This window comes from Meriones unguiculatus, chromosome 3, assembly GCF_030254825.1.
Source record: "Meriones unguiculatus strain TT.TT164.6M chromosome 3, Bangor_MerUng_6.1, whole genome shotgun sequence".
In the NCBI taxonomy this organism is placed as follows: Eukaryota; Metazoa; Chordata; class Mammalia; order Rodentia; family Muridae; genus Meriones; species Meriones unguiculatus.
This window is the reverse complement of record NC_083351.1, coordinates 108,161,249-108,178,156: the sequence shown is the minus strand read 5'-3', so window position 1 is coordinate 108,178,156 and position 16,908 is coordinate 108,161,249. Positions and strand designations below refer to the sequence as shown.

The window sequence follows — 16,908 nt, the reverse complement described above, 5'->3', positions numbered from 1 at the left end:
ACTTCCCATTATTATGTCTGAGCCTTCAATTCATTCTTTAGCCTGCCCTGACTGTATCATACTTGACTTGGCAGCAGCATTTGACACATTTTAACAGTTCCTATTCTCTGAAACACCTCTTTGCTTCCAGCATGCCACACCTCCTTGTTTTTTAACCTTTTGTCCTTGTTCTTTGGTATGTTTTTTTTTTTTTCTCTGTTTCTTTGGTCAGAATTCGATATTTGATCATCTGATCATGTGTACATATCTTTCTTTCTTTCTTTCTTTCTTTCTTTCTTTCTTTCTTCCTTTCTTTTTTCTTTCTTTCTTTTTTCTTTCTCTTTCCCTTCTTTCCTTCCTTCCTTCCTTCTTTCCCTCCCTCCCTCCTTCCTTCCTTCTTTCCTTCTTTCTTGTTTTTTTTTTCTTGTTTATAAACGGTTTATATTTTATCTTTATGATAGGTTTAAAGTGCTGTTCTAACTGATATACTGCATGCTCATAGAATATCTCTTCTGAGTCTCTAAGGTGGCTGTTACTGGAATCACTCAAACTTGGGCTTGCAGCATAACACAGGCACACACACACATACACTATAGGATCTGGTGCATAGAACCTCCCCACAAATTCTTCTTTCAGTCTGCTCCAAGCACAAACGTTTCCTGTGGTCCTTAATCTCATATTTCCTTTCACACTGCACAGCTCTTCCATCACCAAATGCTCAGCACCTGACACTGCTCTTCACTTCCATTTTCCTTAGCTTTGCTGTAATCATCTCTTAAGTTGGTTCCTGATTTCAGCCTTGTTCTACTCTGTCTATTCCCCACACAACACCCAAATCAACTGTGCTAAAATATAAGATTATGCTGTTTCTTTGATTAAATATGTTAATAGCTATCCACCTTATTTGCAACCAAGCCCCAAAGCATTATAGTTTACGTGGCCTTACCTCATGTGTTCACTGATTATTGTCATTCCAATCCATCATATCTTAGCATTTTCTTTTTTTAAATTAAATTTTATATTTTAAAGTTTACTTTACAACCAAAGGGTGACCCCTGCCTTCCCCTCTCCCAGTCACGAACACTTCTCCCCTTCTCTCATCTCTTTCTCCCCTGAAAAAGGGGAGCCTCCTCTCCCATATTAACCTTTCCCAGCACATCAAGCCACATCAGGACTGCATATATCTTCTACCCATGAGGCGTGGCAAAGCATCCCTGCCAAGGGGAAGTGACCTAAACCCAGGCAATAGAGTCCATGTTAGAAACAGCCCCCTACATCCACTTGCCAGGCACTCCATATGAAGACCAATCTGCCCATTGGCTACATGCGTGTAGGGGGGCAGGCCTAGATAATGCATGCTCTTTACTTGATGTCTCAGTCTCTGAAAGCCCCCATGTGACTGGGTTAGTTGTCTCTGTTGGTCTTCTTGTGAGGCTCCTGTTCTTTCCAGGAACCTCAGAGTTCTGCCCCATGCTTGGCTACAAGTCCCAACATCTATCTTGATCTGCTGTTGGCTAGAGTCTCCCAGACTACAGTCAAGTTGGGCTCCTGTCTGAAACCATAGCAGAGCATCTTTATTGGAGTCAGGGGATGGCTCTCTACAGTGAAGTGGGTCTCAGGCCGGGCCAATTATTGTTTGGACTTTCCCTCTGTCTTTGTCTCCTTGTTAACACTGCACTTCTTGTAGGCTGGTTAATTCTTGGATCACAGGTTTTGTTGGTTGGTTATATTTATATTTAGTACCTCCTTCTACTAGTCCTGACTGGCTGGGAGGTGGTCATTTCTGTCTTCATGTTGCCTCCTGTTAGAGTCTCAGCTAGAATCATACCCATGCCCTCCTAGGAGTCTACCCTGTTACAGGCCTCCAGCTTGACCAAGAGATGTCCCTCCCCAGGTTCTCTTTTTGTTCCCAGATATCTCACCTCCAACCCCTGTTCTCCCCACATCTGCTCCTCCCCCTTGTTTTCCTTCTCATTCCTTCTCCTTCCCTGTTCCCTCTCTTCATCCACTTCTGCAGCCTATTCCATTTCCCCTTTTGAGAGACATTCCAGCACCATCCCTTGGGCCCTCCTTGTTAGTTAGCTTCTCTGGGTCTGTGGCTTGTAGTGTGATTATCCTATACTATAGGTCTAATATCCACTTTTAAGTGAATAAATTTTTTTAAGTGAGTGCATTTTTCTGAGTCTGGGTTACCTCACTTAGGATGACCTTTTCTAGTTCCAGCCATGTACCTGCAAATTTCATGATTTCTTTATTACTAATAGCTGAGTAGTATTCCATTGTGTAAATGTACCACAATTTCTGCATCCATTTTTCTGCTGAGGGAGATTTAGGTTGTTTCCAATTTCTGGATATTATGAATAAAATCATTATGAAGATAGCTGAGAAAATATCCTTGTTGTACCCTAGAACATCTTTTGGATATATACCCAGGAGTGCTATACATGGGTTTTGAGTTAGAACTATTCCCATTATTCTGAGAAAGCACCAGGTTAATTTCCAGAGTTTGTAGAAATTTGCATTTTGATCAGCAATGTTCCCCTTTCCCCATATCCTCAGCAGCATGCATTGACATTTTAGTTTTTGAACTTAGCCATTCTGTCTTATGTAAGGTGGAATTTTTTTCTTTTTCTTTTTTTTTATTTTATTTTTTTCTTATCAGTTACATTTTATTAACTCTGTATCGCAGCCATATCCCACTCCCTCATTCCCTCCCAATTCCACCCTCACTCCCTCTTCTACATCGTGCCCCTTTCCAAGTCCACTGATAGGGGGAGGACCTCCTCCCCATTCATCCGATCCTGTTTTATCAGGTATATTCAGGACTGGCTGCAGAGCCCTCCTTTGTGGCCTAACAGGACTGCTCCTCCCTTGAGGGTTGGGGAGGTCAAAGAGCCAGTCATTGAGTTCCTGTTAGAAATAGTCCTTGTTCCCCTCACTATGGGAAACCAATTGGTTACTGAGCTACCACAGGCTACATCTGAGCAGAGGATCTAGGTTATATCCATACATGGTCCTTGGTTGAATGTCAGTCTCAGAAAAGACCCTGTGCCCAGATATATTTGGTCCTTGTGGAGCTCCTATCCTTTCCCCATCAGAATAACTCCCCTTCTTTCCTATGATTCCCTGTACTCTGCGGAAGGTTTGGTTATGAGTCTTTGCTTTGAAAACACTGCTAGTTAGAGTCTTTCAGATGCGCTCAGTAGACTCCTGTCATACATTCAATGCACATCCCATCTGTCTTTCTAAACGAGGATTGATCATCTTACCCCATGTCCGCTTTCTTGATTATCTTTTTTAGGTGTATAGATTTCATTATGTTTATCATATCTTATAGGTCTATATAAGTGAGTATATACTATGTTTGTCTTTCTCCTTCTGGGATATTTCACTCAGAATGATCTTTTCTAGATCCCACCATTTGCCTGCAAATTTCATGATTTCCTCCTTTTTGATTGCTGAGTAGTATTCCATTGTGTAGAAATACCACAATTTCTGTACCCATTCTTCCGTTGATGGACATCTGGGTTGTTTCCAGGTTCTGGCTATTACAAATAAAGGTGCTATAAACATGGTTGAGCAAGTATCCCTTTTGTGTACTTGAGCAAACTTTGAGTATATACCTAGCAGTGGTATAGCTGGGTCTTGAGGAAGCACTATTCCTAATTGTCTTAGAAAGCGCCAGATAGCTTTCCAGAGTGGTTGTACCAGTTTACATTCCCACCAGCAGTGGAGGAGGGTTCCCCTTTCTCCACAACCTCTCCAGCATGTGTTGTCACTTGAGTTTTTCATCTTGGCCATTCTGATGGGTGTAAGGTGAAATCTCAGGATCATTTTGATTTGCATTTCCCTTATGGCTAATGAGTTTGAACATTTCTTTAAGTGTTTCTCTGCCATTCGATATTCCTCTGTCGAGAATTCTCTGTTTAGCTCTGTTCCCCATTTTTTAATTGGATTACTTGGTTTGCTGCTTTTCAGCTTCTTTAGTTCTTTGTATATACTGGATATTAGTCCTCTGTCTGATAAAGGGTTAGTGAAGATTCTTTCCCAATCTGTAGGCAGTCGTTTTGTTTTGATGACGGTGTCCTTTGCTTTACAGAAGCTTTTCAGTTTCATGAGGTCCCATTTATTGATTGTTGCTCTTAGAGCCTGTGCTGTTGGTGTTCTGTTCAGGAAAATGTCTCCTGTGCCAATGAGTTCTAGGCTGTTCCCCACTTTTTCTTCTAACAAATTTAGAGTATCTGGTTTAGTTATTTTGAGTTTCATTTCCTTGATGGCCAGGATGTTGAATATTTTTAGTAAGTGCTTCACAGTCATTTGATATCTGGTTGGGAATTCTCAGTTTATCTCTGTACCCCAATTTTTTGATGGAATTACTTGATTTGTTAGTGTTTAATTTCTTAAGTTAATTATATATTTTAGATAATAGCCCTCTGTCTGATGAAGGGTTGGTGAAGATCTTTTCCCAATCTGTCAGCTGCCCTTTTGTTCTATTGACAGTGTCCTTTGACTTACAGAAGCTACAGATGCCTTTCATTAATTGTTGACCTCAGAGCTGGTGGTGTTGGTGTTCTGTTCAGGAAATTGTTACCTATGCCAATCTTTTCCCCACTTTGTTTTCTAATGGGTTTAGAGTCTCTGGCTTTAGGTCAAGGTCTTTGATCCAGTTGGACTTGAGTTTTGTGAAGGGTGGTAAGTACGGGTATATTTGTATTTTGCTACATGCAAACATCCAGATAGACCAGCATCATTTGTTGAAGATTTTTTCTTTTTCTGTAGTATGATTTTGGCTTATTTGTCAAAAAACAACTACCAGTGGGAGTGTGCGTTTATTTCAATTCGGTTCCATAGATAATTCTGTCTGTTTGTCTGCCAATACCATGCAGTTTTTATTACTGTTGCTCTGCAGTAGAGCTTGAGATCAGGGATGTTGATACAACTAGAAGTTTTTATTGTTCATAATTGTTTTGGGTATCCTAGATAGTTTACTTTTCCATAGGAAGTTATTGGCTGCTCTTTCTAGGTCTATAGAGTGTTGGAATTTTGATGAGAATTGCAATGAATCTCTAGATGGCTTTTAGCAGGATGGACATTTTTACTATGTTAACCCTACCAATCCACTATCATGGGAGATCTTTCCATCTTCTAAAATCTTGATCAATTTCTTTCTTCATAGACTTAAATTTCTTGTCATACAGGTTTTCCACTTGCCTGGTTAAAGTTACACCCATATATTTTACATTATTTGTTGCTATTATGAAGGGTGTATTTTCCTTACTTTTTTTTTTCTCAGCCCTTTCATAGCTTGTATAAATGAAGGCTACTGATTTTTTTAACATCATTTTGTATTCAGACACTTTGCTGAAGGTGTTTATCAGCTGTAGGAATGTATACTATCATGTCATCTGTGACTAGTGATATTTTGACTTCTTCTCTTGCAATTTCTATTTTCTTTGATGTCCTTTATTTGTTTTATTATCTAGCTAGAACTTCAAGTACTATAGTGAGGAGATATGGTGAGAGTTGGAAACCTGTCTTGTCCCTAACTTTAGCAGGAATGCTTTCAGTTTGTCTTCCTTCAACTTGATATTGACAATTGGCTTGCTGTATATTGCCTTTATTGTGTTCAGGTATGTGCCTCAAATCCTTGATCTTTTCAAGACTTAAAACAAGGACCTGTGTTGGATTTTTTCAAAGGCCTTTTCAGTATTTAATGAGATAATCATGTGTTTTTATTCTTTCCATTTGCTTATATGGCAGATTACGTTGTTGGATTTCATATATTGAACCATCCCTGCATTCATGGGATGAAGCCTACTCAACATTCAAGTCAATTGTGCTAAAATATTAGGCTATGCTATTTCTTTGCATCAAATGTTAATAAGAATTCACCTTATTTGTAATCAAACCCCAAAGCATCATAATATATACATCCTTTTTCATGAGATCATTATTTTCACTCCAATTTATTATACCTCAGTGTTTTCTTTCCTTTCTTTCTTTTCTCTTTCTTTCTTTCTTTCTTTCTTCCTTCCTTCCTTCCTTCCTTCCTTCCTTTTTTTTCTTTTTTTGGGGGGTGGGGTGGGAGATCAGAAGACCTTGATTTTTCTTTGTCTATAAAAGAGTACCTGAAAAAAAAATTCTTCAATAAATAACCTCTTTTGCAAAGGGCAGGGAACCTTATGAAAGAAGGTAGAGATAATAAGACATGGAGGGTACAGGATACCCACAAGGAGAGCAACAGAATGAAAATATCTGCGCACAGGAGACTTTTCTGAGACTGATATTCCAACCAAGGACCATGCATGGATATAACCTAAAACCTCTGCACAGATGTAGCCCAAGGCAGCTCAGTATTCAAGTGGGTGCACTAGTAAGGGGAACAGGGACTGTCTCTGACATGAACTCAGTAGCTGGCTCTTTGATCACCTCTTTCCCCTGAGGGGGGGCAACCTTGCCAGGCCACAGCCAGTCCTGATGAGATGTGATGGAAGGGGAGGAGGACATCCCAGATCAGTGGACTTGGAGAGGGGCATGGGAGGAGATAAGGGAGGGAAGGTGGTGAGGAAAGGGGTTACAGCTGGGATACAAAGTGAATAAACTGTAATTAATATGAAAAAATAAAAATTAAAAAATTAACTTCCTTTGTATGGAATTTTTTCTCATTTCTTCCTAATGTATTTATCCTTGAAAATAAGTAAGAAACCTATTTAAAAAGGAAAAATATGTGTGCATATGCTTACATGTATACATATATACTTATAAAAGTTATGTAACACAAAATATGCAAATAATTCTATGATATAAGGTCAGTGGTTCTTATTAACATACTTGCATTAAGTTTTGGGTTTTTTTTTGTTCATATTTTGCAGTAGTTTAAAGAGCACTGATGATCTAATTTAAATAAATTTTGATTGTTATCTAACATTGTTCTATCTTGGCTGTAGAAAGTAATTTGTTTATATTAATGTATATAAAGGAAATTAACGTTTACTTAGCAATCAACCACTCATGAATAATGTGAACTGTTATTTTTGACATGTTTAGTCAGGCACCATATTTGCAATAGCATTTTTCAGCTTTTACTGATTACAGTATAATGACTACAAGTATAACTTTATTCAGCTCTTTTTAATCATGTCTCCATTACTTGAGCCTAGGTCTTCAAATTTGTAATTTCAGCCCTGGTTTAATGTTGTGTCATTATGCCCATAGAAAAAATACTTCAAGTTACCTCATGTACAACTGTGAATATGAAGTTGAGACAAGATGAAAGGTAGCATAGTATATTGTGATATATCTAAGATTCATGCAGGGATTTGCACTGATTGAGAACATATATAATATAAAATTACAATAATGTTATTACTTACTGGAAAATTTCACATATAATTTCTTTAATTATTTTTTATTTTTTATACATTTTATATCCCAATTGAAGCCCCCTCCCTCAGCTCCTCTCAGTCCTCTTCCTCTAGGGACTCATAAAGCTGCATCAGCAAGGGCAAGTGATCAAGGAGCAGGCAACCAGGTTCAGGACAGATGCAGTTTCTGCTCCCCTTACTCAGGAGTCCACCTGGAGACTGAGTTGCCAATCGTCTACATTTCAAGACATTATACAAATAATGTCATATATATATATATATATATATACATTTAATTTATGTATTTTAATGGTTAACAGTGGCTAAGTTTTTGAAGGTTTTAGAGGCAGAATGTGTAAGCCAATAGATGCTAACTATACCCCTCTAAAGATTCTATCTGTTCACCATACATAAAGCTGTGAGAACAAACCCCTTTACTTTACTTCCCCTTACTACCTGATACCACTCCATTTGCTATCTTCAGTGTCCCTAATTATTTTTTCTACTGTTTTTTCCTATCATGAGTGTAAGCGTCATGAGAGAAGTGTTTTGTTTTGTTTTGTTTTGTTTTGTTTTGTTTTTGTAAGACTCAATACAATAAGTGGACTCCATTGAGTGCTAAAACAAATAAAGGCATGGGCAACTCCATGTAGTTTAAAGAGTGAGAAACCCAAGGCTAGTCTGAAATATTGTACTTCTAAATAATGTTTTGTCTTAGAAGATACTTGCACAAATGTCTTTTTCCATTTCCATGTTTTCTGAGGCTTTGTTTTCTTTTCCAAATCTCGATAGTTCTGGGGTACCCTCTTTCAGTGTTTACCTGTCTGTTTTGAAAGGCATTTCTTCTTTTTTGGGGCAAAACTATAATATAGTTACTATAATTATATCATTTCCCTTCTCTTTCTTCACTTCCAAATTACTCATACACGTCTCCTTTTTTTTTCTATTTCAAACCAATGGACTCTTTTTTTTCCCATTTATTACTGTTAGATGCATCTGAGAATATGTGTTTATGATGTATTTATAATCTTAAAAATAAAATAAACAAAATCATACCTATTTAATCAATATGCAAAATGCGAAAACAGAACAGCTGTGATTTTGATGTGTAATGTTCATGTATATATCTGAAATAACTGCTAAATAAGCAAATGGGTTATGTATCAGCAAGTATCAAAATTATATATATATATATTTGTTGTTGTTGTTTTGCGGTATTTCATGTTTTCCTTCTTTATTCCCCTCTTCCTAGCCTCCTACCTCTTTGCGTGTGTGTATGTGTGTGTTCATGCACATGGAAGGAGACAAAGAGACAGAGAAAGACAGAGAGAAATAGTCTCACATGTGTGTGTTTGGAGGAGGGTACATGTACTATACTTGATCATACAGAGGACAGTGGAGTATGCCAGATGCTCTCGTCTTTATTTTCTCCAACTCACTATTTGAGATAGAGACTCCTTGCAGCTGAAGCTCCTGTTTCAACTGTGCAGGTTTTGCAAGTAGCTCCCAGGACCTGCCTATCTCCACCTACTGAGAGTTGGGTAACTGTCATGTATAGCTGTGCCTGGGTTCCTTATGTGGTTTCCAGAGAGTCTGCCTCAGATTCTTCTGCCTTGAGAGTGAGCACTGCTAAACACATTGGCTATCTCCCCAACTGAAATTTTGAACATTTAATACTAATTTTATTTTTGTTGAAATACATAAATATAATATTTATACTCTACTGACAGGGTGCTATGTTATAGTACCATAAAAGCACACTGTGTAATAATTGGATGGGCAAGGCATTTGTGTTGCTTCATATGTCTATCATTGGAAAGGCTGAGGAACAGCTTCTCCCTTCCTCCTGTTTTTTTCAGGTTGAAGTTCATTGCTATACTGTTTTTAATGGTCATATATTATGGTACTTAAGCAGATGGTAACTTAGAAAGATTTGAAAACATTCTCACCCCGTCTTCTACCCTACAGTATTTGATGTCTGGTCATCACTATGTTATTCTCAGTTTCACGTGTGTGTATGAGGGGCTTACTGGGCTTCAACTTTGACATTTTTAGATTTTACATTTGGCTAAGTATTTCTCTTTATGTGTTCAGCTCATTTAATTTAAAACAAGACTGTTATTGCATTCATGTTGCCTCAAACGGGAAAATCTAGTTTTTAATGGCCGGATACTACTTCTTTACATATAAGAAATGTCTCTTTCTTGGCCAGCTGTGTCTAGAAATATAATGCTGAGATTGCAAGCATATATGAATCATATTGTTATTATTAGAAATAGACCCAGTAGTGGGATGAATTGAACATAGAGTACTGGCATATCTTTTCTATATTCTTTATTTTTTTAGAAAACTTTCATAATGTCATTTTATAATAACATTATACTATGTCTACTTTGAACAGTAGGTATAGTTTCACCACTCTGTATCTCTGTCAGTTTGGTTTGCCTTGACCCTTTGTGAGTTATTATGCTACTTTTACATTTTTGTGAATTGGAGTATTTCTGTGGTTTTGATTTATAATCTTATGATGAACTGTCATACTTGTCAATTCTTATGTCTGTCAATGACTTCTTTTGAAAACTCCTGTGAGTAGTCCCAGAAGCAAAAAGACACACACGGTATATACTCACTCATATAAACATACAACATAGAATAAACCCACTAAAATCTGTACATCTAAACAAACTAAGCAAAAGAGAGGACCCTAACTAAAATGTTCAAACATCCTGAAAGGCAAAGAGGATGGACATCAGAAGAAAAAGAAAACAGGAAACAACCTAGGAACCTGCCACAGAGGGCCTCTGAAAGCCTCTGCCATGCAGACTGTCAAAGCAGATGCTGAGCCTGATGGCCAACTGTCGGGCAGAGTGAATGGAATTTTATGTAAGAAGTGAGAAATAGTAAGAGCTGGAGAGGACAGGGATTCTACAAGGAGAGCAACAGAACAAGAAAATTTGAACACAGGGAACTTCCCAGAGACTCATACTCCAACCAAGGACTATTCATGGAGATAGCCTAGAACCCTGACAATGCAGTCACTTCTGATGAGAACTGATAGACTAAGATCAGAAAGAAGGAGAGGAGGACCTCCCCTATCAGTGGACTTGGGGAGGAGCATGCATGCAGAAAGGGGGAGCTGAGGGTGTTACCGGGAGGGGAGTAGGGAGGGGCTTATGGGGGGGATACAAAATGAGTAAAGTGTAATTAATAAAAGTTAAATAAAAAATTAAAAAAAGAAAACTCCTAAGGAGTGTTTTATCTTAAAATAATATAGTTATATGATTTTATTCCTGAAAATGCTTCTTTGCAAAATTGTCATATGTTGTTTTTTGAGACATATAATTTATAAATATTTACACTATTTGTATATCATTTCTATGTACCATTTTCTGATTTAACATAAATGCTTTACATTTCTCTGTTTGTGTTTTTTTTTTTGTAATTTAAGTGTCTTGTCTTTAGAATTGTGTCATATTCTAATATCTCAATGTTTTGTATCTGTAGTTTTCTAGCACAATCTAGTGTCAAGCCTTATATTTAAGTATTGAATTCTATAAAAAATTCTTAGCTTACACATGCTCAAATCCTTTTTTTCTTCCTTTGCTCAGTAGCTCATTAATTCTTGCAATGTGTATTATTTGCTGGAGAAATGTGTTAGATTCTCAGCAACTGAGTATATGGGAACATGTATACACATCAAGGGGAATTTATGAGTGCTATAAATGTTATGTGAACCTAAGAAACTTCAGTATCAATTTGATTATGTATGTTGATTTATTTGTGCCTGTCTATTAAGCATATTTATTTTGTAATCTGTGGAGATAACTAAAGAACCAAATTTGATAATATTTTCCTCTTGTACTCTTATTTACTGCTTTAAAATGCAAGAAAACACTTTAGAGTATTTTTGTTATATGAATGCCATTATTTAAGAAGCATAATCTTAAGGTCTTCCAGTGAATGAGACTCAAGAAATAATGTTCATAACCACAGATGAGGCTTCAACATTGAGAACTTGTATTCAGCAGAGAATAATTCTTAATAACAAGTGCCTCCCTGCCAAGGTGATTGAAAAACACAAGTGACAACCTCAGAACATAATGTGTGCAACAGTAAAGTAGATGCAATCATTTTCTGGGGACTATAATAAGGACAAAATGAAATGATACACAAGCAATCATATCCTGTTGCTTTAACCTAGAAATGTAGGAGAAGAGGCAAATGAATTTTGTTAAATTTGTGCAGCAAACATTGTTAGGAAACCATAACAGAAATTCAGAGTAGGATACAGCCATCTCCCTACCAAACATCTAAATTAATGTTTTTTTCATTGGCAGCATGTGTAGTACACAGTAACACAATAATAAATGGGGATCTTTTATATTTTTATTTTTTAAAATTTGCTAGTGAAAATTATACATTCTATGGCCATATTGATTTTACAGTTTCAAAAGGTAATTAAACTGTAATCACTGAGCATATGGATTCATAGACAAATGTCAGAATCAGATATCCTATTAAGAAAAATTATTGTATGCTTACATATACAAGAATGATGTATTAATAAGATTTACTTGCTTGACCAAATTGAGAGAGACTATTTAAGGGACAGAGGCTTCATTTTGACTTGTGATTTCAGATATTTCAATCCAAGGATAGATGGGCCTGCTTTTTGAGCCAGAAAAACTGTGACCTCAGGGGCCTATGTTATAGGAGGCTGCTCAAGTTACGGAAGTGAGGATACAAACAGAAAAAAAAGACAAGTTCCAAAGTTAAGGTATAGATTTCAAAGCAACCCAAACAACTCCCAAATTTCTCCTACTAAGCACTTTCTATCCCCAGTTCCACCAACCCCAATAGTTTATCACTTAGATGCTGACACCATCATTGGGTTAAAGAGAAGAAAGGGGAAAGAGAAAGACCTTGAGGGGACAGGACCTCCACAAGGAGAGCAACAGAGCCAAACAAAATAGCTGGTCTCAGGAGATCCTGCAGAGATCGATGTATCAACCAAGGACCATGCATGGATAGGACCTAGACCCCTAATCATATATAGTCCATGAAAGCTCAGTCTCAAAGTGGGGAGGAGGGATTTTCTCTGACATGGACTCATGTCCATGTGCCCCTGGACATTTCTTTGACCATGTGCCCCTGGCAAGGTGGTCTAAATAGGTCGCAGAGAAAGAGGATCCAGACAGTCCTGATGAGACCTGATATGCCCCGACATGCGGGACCTAGTTATTCGTGGGGGCGAAGGGGGTCAATCCTGAAAAAGATGGGCGAGAGAGAGAAAGGACACAAGCAGACGGTTGCCGGTCAAGTGTCAGCTTTATTGAGCTTTGGTATTTCTTTTAAAGCACGGCTCTGGCAGGGCGGGGGAGAGGGGCGAGAAAAGGGGAGTAGTAGTGGAAAAATAACAAGGCCCTTGGTGGGGAGGTGGGAAGTTCCCAAGACTAAGAAGGTGGGTTAAAGAGTTACAAGGCCCAAAGATAACATCTGTGGTCACGGATGTGTCCCAAAGCAAACAGTTTTGTGAACAATGGGATGTGTCCCAAAGCAAACAGTTTTGGGAACAATGGGATGTGTCCCAAAGCAAACAGTTTTGGGAACAATGGGTCCTAAGAAACTATGGCCTGCTGACCTCAGGTGCTTATCTGGTGGGCCAGGCTCTTAGGAAGGGTCCCAGGGCTTAGTTCCCAACACTGATAGGCTAGGGTCAGATAGTGGGAGGGGGGACCTCCCCTATCAGTGGACTAGGGGAGGGACATAAGGTGGGAACATTGAGGGAAGGTAGTACAAGGAGGAGATGAAGGAACTGGCTACAGCTGGGACACAAAGTGAATAAATTGTAATACATAATAATAATAATTAAAAAATAAAACCTTCACTGTCTGCTCCTCTGTGAGATACCATCTCAAACACAGAGAGGTTTACATTAGTATGCATGCATTACCTATGTATGTATGTATGTCTCTATCATCAATTTACCTGTCATCTATTACCATCTAACAATTCTATTTGTTGGTTTTCTAAGAGAAACTTGGTTAATACATAGTGATATCAACTTATTATAAAGAATAATTGTAAATACCAATAGAAAAGTAGTAAAACATATTTTAAAATCTTACAAAAGTCCTGAAAAGAAGTCTTGCTCAAAGCATTATATATGTGACAAATTGACATATTAAGATGTTCCACATCATATGCCAGTCAAGAAATGCAAATTATAACGAAATGAGACTATGCTGCTTACACAAATAATAGCTGAAATAAAGAGCATTGATATCAGCAATGCTGATAGAATGTGAAGATGCAAGAAACAAGATGCTAATTACGGGAGTGAATGTAAAAATTTATAATAACACTTGAAGAACATTTGAAAAAATTTAACAAAACATATGCTTTTACCTTATGATATAGTAATCACTTTCATAGTTATTTACACACTCACATTTACAAAGTGTGAAAACATAAAACCTTGTGCACAGATGTTTACAGCCTTTTTGTTTATCATTATCAGAGATAACAGTAAACAAGATAGGCTTTGATACGTGTATAAGATGTACTAAATCTAGACTGTGAGGTTTTGGTATGCTGATATATTGATATGCAATATGTGCTACATGAAAATAGTCAAGTATTATCACTCAAACAAAGGAACTTCCAAATTATGAAAAATAGGAAAAAAGTGAGTATGAAGAAGACGATCTAAATAAGAAAATGCCATATGTTTAAATTACGCAATATTTGTAAATACCAAACAGTTCAAAAAGAAAAAAAATATACAGTGATTGTCAGTAAAGGAAGAAAGGAAGGATGATTAAGCAGAGGATAAAAGAGGTCTAAGGTAAGTAAAATTCTTTATCAGCTAGAAACATGTAGGTACACATCACTATATTTTTGCCAGAACTCATAGAAAGATAAACAAAAGTGACCCTTGCTGTAACCCTAGAAGTTAAATGGTAATGGGGTGTCCATGAAGGCTTGTAAAAAATGTCCTGCTCTGAAAGACACAGTGATGGTATGAAATGCCATGAGGGTGTATAAGTGAAGAATATGTTTGACTCAGCTGCCCTTTTCATTCTAACTTTTATTTTAAGAGGGCATAGAATATGATCCCCCAATAAAATCCACTGAAAGGGTAAAAGAAAAACTATTAGCCACCTCTAGGTTCTCCAGGTCACATATATCTAAGCTGGTTGATAATGGTCAGTGTATAATGAAAAGACACTAGCAAACTGTTAGATTATCTGGTCCTTCACCTGCTTCTTATGGTGACAATAACTAAACAGCATACTGGACTGCAATATAGAGATTTGTAGATTTAGATGAACCGAGAATTGTGTGTTAGTTTTAGATATCACCTGTTCTTTCTATATTCAATTTGGTTATCATGTTTCTTTCTAATTGGTTCAAGAAGTAGATACAGTGAACAAGAAGAGACATAGTGTGACTTCAGTGCACATATGGAGGAGGGAGCTTTATATATTTTCCTACTAGATCCTTCAAAATGACTGACTTTAAAAAAGTCCCAATTTATTTCTAATATCAGAGATCAGACCTCTACTCTTGCTTGATGCGTCTAAAACAAAAAGGGGGAACTGTAGAGAGCTGCGGAATGCTATGCCTTAAAGATGGAGCTGGTTTCCGCCTTCCACCTTCCCGATGGTGAGTGCTCTCTGTCACGAACAACTCCACATTTGGCTAAGGCCGAGGATCTGGCTTGCTTCCATGTATGTGGACCTATCTGCATTGCCCCCGTGGCACGCCTGGGTTGGCTACCCAGAGGCTATTTAAGCTGTGGGCTGGCTTTCCCCGGGGTCCGAGGATTGTTCAATGTTCCTGAATAAACTGCATTGAAAAAAAAAAAAAAGTGTATATGAAACAGTGACTGGTTTTTACCTTTAGATATTTACGTTTTGTAAAATGTCAGTTTAATATATTATGAAAAGATAAATCTATGCAACATTTTAACTTTTCTCCCTTAAGATATAAAGTCCATTCCTCCACTGAGGGGCATCTGGGCTGTTTCCAGCTTCTGGCTATTACAAATAAGGCTTCTACAAACATGGTTGAACAAATATCCTTATTGTGTACTTGAGCCTCTTTTGAGTATATACCTAGGAGTGGTATAGCTGGATCTTGAGGAAGTGCTATTCCTAGTTGTCTGAGAAAGGGCTAGCTTGCTTTCCAGAGTGGTTGTACAAGTTTACATTCCCACCAGTAATGGAGGAGAGTTTCCCTTTCTCCACAACCTCTCCAGCATGTGTTTTCACTTGAGTTTTTCATCTTGGCCATTCTGATGGGTGTAAGGTGAAATACAGAAATTGTGGCACATCTATACAATGGAATATTACTCACCAATAAAAAAACAAGGAAATCATGAAATTTGTAGGTAAATGGTGGGATCTGGAAAAGATCATCCTGTGTGAGCTATCCCAGAAGTAGAAAGATGCACATGGTATATACTCACTCATATAGACATTTAATATAGAATAAACCTACTAAAATCTGTACACCTAAAGAACCTAATCAAGAAGGAGGATTCTTGCTAAAATGCTCAATTCCTATCCAGAAAGGCAAAGAGGCTAGACATCAGAAGAAGGAGAAAAGAGGGAACAAATCAGGAGCCTGACACAGAGGACCTCTGAAAGGCTCTGCCCTGCAGAGTATCAATGCAGATGCTGAGACTTATGGGCAACCTTTGGGCAGAGTGCAGAAAATCTTATGAAAAAAGTGGGAAATAGTAAGATCTAGAGAGGACAGGAACTCCACAAGGAGAGCAACAGAACCAAAAAATCTGAGCACAGGGGTCTTTTCTGAGACTGATACTCCAACCAAGGGCTAGACATGGAGTTAACCTAAGACCCCTGCACGGATGTAGCCCATGGCAGTTCAGTATCCAAGTGGGTTCCATTGTAATAGAAACAGGAACTGTCTCTGACATGAACTGATTGGTCTGCTCTTTAATTACCTCCCCCTGAGGGGGAAGCACCATTACAAGGCCACAGAAGAGAACAATGCAGCCACTCCTGTTGAGACCTAATTGACTAGGATCAGAAGGAAGGAAAAGAAAAAGAAGACCTCCCCTATCAGTGGACTTGGGGTGAGGCATACATACAGAGAGGGAAGGAAGAGAGGGATTGGGACTGGAGGAGGGAGGGAACCACAAGGGGGATACAAAGTGAATAAAGTGTAATTACTAAAGAATTTTAAAAAGATGTAAGGTCCATTTATACTGCGTTTTCCTTAATAAAATTATCTCTGTGTTTCAAATATACAGTATATTTGCCATTTACTAACTAATTTTATGTATCCTCTGCATGTTCATTCCTACATGATTCCAATTACTACTTACATAATTACCATACGTAATGAGAAACTGTTCTCTGTAAGAGAAATACTAGAGGCTTTTGCATATGCATGAATTTGGTGAGTCATTTATTATTGTACTCTTAGAATTTATTTTGATAGCAATCATTTTCTTCTTTGTTTATCTTTGGGAAAATCTCTCCAAAATGGCCTCAATTATTTGCTCACTATATTTGAAACTGTGATATCTTCT

At 37.7% G+C, this 16,908-nt stretch overlaps 1 protein-coding gene across 5 annotated transcripts in view; it reads left to right on the top strand.

Annotated features, from left to right (window-relative positions):
• Positions 1-16,908, top strand: part of Cdh18 (cadherin 18) — a 1,064,923-nt gene that overhangs the window by 929,693 nt on the left and 118,322 nt on the right. The gene's annotated exons all lie outside the window — the stretch shown is intronic.